Raw genomic sequence first — 5,610 nt, 5'->3', positions numbered from 1 at the left:
GAAGCCGCTGCAGCGCTTGGAGCGCGAGCGAGGCTCGCTTGGCGGACCTTCTCCCAAGCCCTGGGTTTCAGGTAACCCTTTCCCCTCCAGGAACAAAAGTTGACATTTGATGAAAGGAACCAGAGCCCCTCCGTCGGGGGTGTAGCTCAGTGGTAGAGCGCGTGCTTCGCATGTACGAGGCCCCGGGTTCAATCCCCGGCACCTCCATTCTTTTCTCTTTCGTCACGAGATAAAAGGGGCTCGTCCGTCTTTCTCCTCCCAGGGCGGGACACCTGCGGAAGTGGGAGGCTGGGGGTGGAGAATGGAAACTTCCCGCCAGGGTCTCCTACTCAGAAACAGGAAGCCTGCTCCACAGCCTGGATACCTAGGCGTGTGTGCGTGGCCCCCGGGGGACAAGCGGAAAGGAGAGAAGCCGTGCTGGACGCCGCCCTTCGTGTTCGAGCGCTCAGGTGTTCCCTGTCAGGTCCGGGTAACGCCGCCCTTCGTGTTCGAGCGCTCAGGTGTTCCCTGTCAGGTCCGGGTCTCCAGCTGACTAGAGAACAGCCCCGCCGACGCCCTCGTCCCTCGGTCCGCACGCGCAGCGCAGGGCTGGCCTGGAGAGGGTGCAGTGGGCACGGAACCACACCTTGGGGCGGGAACCGGGCGACCAGGACTGCGGAGGCCAACTGCGAACGTCGAAGTGTAACTGGCAGTAGGAGCGTGGGCCCGCGGACACGTGGGAGTGACTCTGTCTGGAGGACCCAGGCTCGACACAGACGTCCTGTGCTAACTGTGGTCTGAACACCGAGCCTGGACACTAAACCCACCTGGGATTACTTTGTAAAGGTACGAATTCTTGCACGCACTCCTGAAGGACAAGTGTATTGTCTTTAAGGTTTTTAAATCATAAAGTGGAACACCTGAGTCAGCACCACACCAAAGACCCCTGAAGTAGACACCCCAGAAGGGGTCCTGAGAGTGTGCGAGTGTGTGAGCAAGTGAGAGTGAGAGCGAGTGTATGGGAAGCTAACGAGCAGCACGCTTTCTCGCGGCTCCTGGGACACCGCGCTGGTGGTGTCCTCGAGGCCCCAGGAAACGCCCCGAGCCCGCAGGGGCCTAAGCCCGCCCAAAGGGACCGACACGCCCAACCAGCTCGGGTGCTGCTTGTGTCCCACAGGGTAGAAAACTGTCAGTGGACCTTCTCAAAGGGGAGCAGGCAGGCTTCACGACGGGAAGGAAACCAGTGCTGAGATCTGCGTCTAGCCTGTGGCCAGGCCCGTTCTAGGGCGGCGGCGAAGACAGGAGCGGAACTGGCCGGACCCGGCGTGAGGCTCAGGGCCGCGCTGTGCCTGTCCCTGAGGTTCGGGTGCACGACGGGCGGCGGGCATCTCAGCCCTCTCCTGCGCGGAGGGCGAGGGGAGGCGCGGGGCGCTCCTGGAAGGAACGTGCGCGGGAGAGCGCGGCGCCCGCTGCTCCCCAGCCCAGGCCGGCGCTCCCGCCCAGCCCAGTGCGAGCGCCTACGCGGACCAAAGCGCGGTCCTGGCGGTCGGCGGGGCCCCTCGGGGAGGCGCGCAGGTGGAGCGCGCCGTTATCCCCAGGCTCCCCCAGCAGCCGCGCCGTTATCCCGAGGCTCCCCCGGCAGGGCTGGTCCTGGTTCGGATGGCGGTGGGCTGACACCCGGGCTGGCCGCTGTCGCTCGCCGACCCAGCTACCCGGAAATCCTGGAGCCCGCAGGGTCTACGGAACTGGCCAAAAGCTTCCCCACGGGAAGGCCCCGCCCCCTTCTTTCTGCCCAAACTCCCCCGGCCTTGGAGGGCGCCCGGGGCTGTTTTCCCGCTCAGCCGCCTGAACAGGGCTGTCTCGGTGGCTTTCAGAAGAGCCACAGGAAAGCCGGATGTCCCAACTCGGTGCCGGGCTGCGGTGGAGACCGGCCGGCGAGGGCTTTGGCTTGGAGGGTGAGGTATCTGTAGAATGATCGGGCTCAGACTGCCCAGAGTGCAAGGCAAAATTAACGATGAACACTTGTCTTAGGTTGCCACAGAGAGGCCCACTCTCGTGAGCCCGGATAGCTCAGTCGGTAGAGCATCAGACTTTTAATCTGAGGGTCCAGGGTTCAAGTCCCTGTTCGGGTGTATGTAGAGCTTTTCTTCTCTCTATCTTAAATAGTGGAAGAAGAACACTTAAGGGGGGTTTGAGCTGCCGCCGCGCGGAAGTCAGGAACAGTCAGTCGCGCACCCGAGTTTGGTCCTGAAACGAAGGATTATCTCGAAGTAAGCTTCTGGAAAGCGTGTAGTGGGGTGGGTCCCCAAAACAGGCCCAGTTGGTTTATTGGGTAGGTAGTCATTCTTCTGGTGGAGGGCTTCGTTTTGCTTTGGGGTGTTGGCTCAAGCGGGAAGGGAGGAAGAGCTTTAGCCTGGACGTGATTAACCGAGGACGTCGTCCTGTGATCATATTTGGCGAACGCAGTGGTCCCACAGGTGGCAGCTCTGTAGAAACCTGATCCGGACAGCTTCACGAAGTGTGCAAGGCAGAGCAGATCGCTGCAGGCAGGGCCAGAACTGAAGGGAGTTCTGGGTACGTGCGGTCCAGCGTCAGCTGAGAGCACCGGATTGGCGCTCATGGGGTGCCTTAGGTAAGCGAGAGAGAGCTCGGGTGGGCTCGTTCTGGAGAGCGTAATGGTTAGGATTAGGATTAGGGTTAAATTTGACCCCGAGAGGACTCCATTTGTCCTGCACGACTTTTCTCTCGGTTGGCCCGAAACGTTCAGCAGACGGCTGGGATACGAAAGGAGCAGCCGCAGCAGGAGGGGCCTGCGCGGTGCCCACACGGAGCGCGCCGGCTTCTGCCCCGGCCAGGCTGGTGTGAACGCGCTCTGCGTCGCGGGCACCGCGCGTCAGGACCATGGCCAGCGTCCCGGGAAGGCCGCGCTTGGCGGGTGCTCCGCGCAGCTGTGTTGAGTGGACTGCTGTGCACGCGCGCGTATGGAAGCTGGTGTTTCGGGTTCGTGTTTGGTTTATATACCTCAAAGTTATTCCATGAACGTTACGGCAAGGTCCAGCCTCTCTGCACAGCATTACTGAAACATCTATTCGATGGGAAGCTGCCGAGTTAGCTCTTAAATTGTGGGCTTTTCTGAGGAACTCGACAGTTTTACTCCAAAGGCGGAGTACTGTGTTCAGCACACTCCACTCAGGAAACCCCAAACAAGCGAAGCATGTGTCTCACCTCTCTGTGTCCTGAGGAGAGCTGAGCAGCTGGGAGCTGCTTGCGAAGGTGTCCTGAGGGTGCGTCCTGGAGTGTCGGAATATGCTTCATACCTTCCGGGTTATACCCTCTTGATAGTTAAAACCCTTTTACGTGACTCTGTTTTACAGATATGGATAGAGTAATGAAATAAGTTTTGAAATTTGTCTAATGTCACCAACTTTTAAATAGTGTTGTTACAAACCTATTAAACTGCAAATTTCAGGTTCCCCTCCCATATCATCACACTGTCTTCACCTACACACACGCATGAGTAGTGGTTCCCTCTTGTTTCAGGCCATAAGTTAGGTGTAAATTACACATTTCCACCATGTGGAGATAAGCACAATAGTTATAATATAATTTGAGTTTTTACTGCCTTTTTAAAAAGTGTGTTATAAGTTGAGTGCACTTGACGGGGGGGGGGCAAGAGAGAGAGAGGAATATGAGAACTCACTCCCCAGTGGGATGGCCATGTCGCAATTTCTTCTACATCCTCTCCTTGGGATTTTGAACACTTGAACTGTGACACTGGCCATGCAGGATCCTGCCCCTTTAACCCCCATGCCACCTGCTGGCCCTTTACTTCAATTTTTATATAAACCTTTTCAGTCCAGGCCCACTGTAGGCATTCAAAGGTTATTTGTTTAATGATGTTTCAGCTTTCCATGTAAGATCTTTGGCAGAAGCATCCCCACTACCACATCACAGGTCAGTTAACAGAAGTCAGATCACAGAGCTGCCATTGTTTCTGATTTCTGGGATAAAAAAGGACCAGAGAAACAGAACTGTCATAAAAGACCAGAACATTAAAAACTTATGGCACAAGAATAATGTCAGTATAAAATAAATGTAGATAAAAGTAAAAACAAAAACAAAAACCATGAGGGAGCGAGAGAGAGAGGGAGAGAGGTAAAGTGAGAAAGCAAGTCGCCAGGTCCAAGACTTGAACCGTGGTCAGCCATGAGGGAGTCCAGCGCCCTCAACCATTATGCAACTTGCCAGCCCCAAAAAGAATGATTTAAAGACAAAATCAGGAGCAATAACAATTTTATAAGGAGAAAAATAAGGCATTAGTATAGGGAAAGTATATGAGCAACATTGTTATGTCTTGACAGTATGATTTCCTACATCGAGAAAGAAATAGAGGGGTCAGGGCCAGCAGGTGGCATGGTGGTTAAAGGTGTTGGATTCCCAACTGTCCAACTGCAGTTTGAGTCCTGAACCTGGTGGCTTGCTTTCTCGCTTTTCCTTTCTCTCTGTTTCTCTGGTCAAATTAAAAAAAATAGTAATAACAACAAATGGAATTACTAAATAAATAAATAATTCTTTTAAAAAATAGAGGGGACATTGGGTGGCATGATGGTTACAATGCCGGACTCCCACATGGTCAACAGTGGTTTGAGTCCTGAACCTTGCTTTCTCAATTTCTCTCTGGGTCTCTCTCCAGTTAGTGAACGTGCCCTACAGCAAATTTAAAAATAATAAAAAAAAATCATTCTAAAGGAAGAAACAGAAATGACAAAACAGCCCCATAAATGGAAGGCTAGGTGGGGCAGAAATAGGCACCTTCTGCATGGCTGACTACCTGTCTCTGTGGCTCGGTCTCTGAGGTTACAAACCTTCCTCACCCTAACCACTCATGAGAACAGAAGTGAGCATTAAAAATATGAGAGCATGAAGATCTGTCAGCAGCGGATAACCAATAGAGGTGAGAAATGGATACATGGAAATTCATTTTAATATTCTTTCGCTCAATAAGTTGAACTATTCTAAAATAAAAAGGAAGAGAAAAACACCAATTGACTCACACAAAAAGAAATAAACAACAGTGATTGGTCTATGTCTATTAAAGAAATACAATTAATAATCAAAACCTTCCCAAACAGAAAGCACCAGGATCAGGTGAGCTCACTTTTGAATCCTAGCATGTTAGAATGAAATTAGACAAATTCTCTACAATCTTTTCTAGAAGATAGAAACAAAGGGAATATTTCCTAGGCCTGGCAGGTGGCATTTGGTTGAGGATCTGGACTTCCACATACTGACCGGTCAAGGCAGGATTGCTTTCTCACTTTTCCTTTCTGTCTCTCTCTGTTCAAATTTTTAAAAAAGGGACCAGCAGTTAATGTAATGGCTATGTTGCTGGATTCTCATGTAGTCAACCATGGTTCGAGTCCCAGACCTGGTGGCTTAAACTCACGCCAGGTGTGTGTGCGCGCCCAAGATCCTGAGAGGAGAATGGAGGAGAAGGGATTGCAGAGTGGCCATCCCCCCGGGGGTGATTTTTCACTTTCTGTCTGTCTCTTTCTGTCTTTCTGGCGAGTACACATGCCCTATAGCAAAAAACCTCTCCAAAAAATAAAAAAAAAAAGAATTATTTATTTT

The 5,610-nt window shown here is 52.5% G+C and overlaps 2 non-coding genes across 2 annotated transcripts; both read left to right on the top strand.

Moving 5' to 3' along the window:
* The first annotated feature begins 135 nt into the window (after positions 1-135).
* TRNAA-CGC (transfer RNA alanine (anticodon CGC)) lies at positions 136-207 on the top strand. The gene has a single exon. It is a non-coding gene; the product is annotated as a tRNA-Ala (tRNA).
* Positions 208-2,038: 1,831 nt separating this feature from the next.
* TRNAK-UUU (transfer RNA lysine (anticodon UUU)) lies at positions 2,039-2,111 on the top strand. Its single transcript has one exon. It is a non-coding gene; the product is annotated as a tRNA-Lys (tRNA).
* The last annotated feature ends 3,499 nt before the right edge of the window (positions 2,112-5,610 follow it).

The sequence above is a fragment of the Tupaia chinensis genome, unplaced genomic scaffold (genome assembly GCF_000334495.1).
Source record: "Tupaia chinensis unplaced genomic scaffold, TupChi_1.0 Scaffold140356_1, whole genome shotgun sequence".
In the NCBI taxonomy this organism is placed as follows: domain Eukaryota; kingdom Metazoa; phylum Chordata; class Mammalia; order Scandentia; family Tupaiidae; genus Tupaia; species Tupaia belangeri.
Note: the sequence above shows the minus strand (reverse complement) of the source record. Positions and strands in the feature narration are given on the sequence as shown.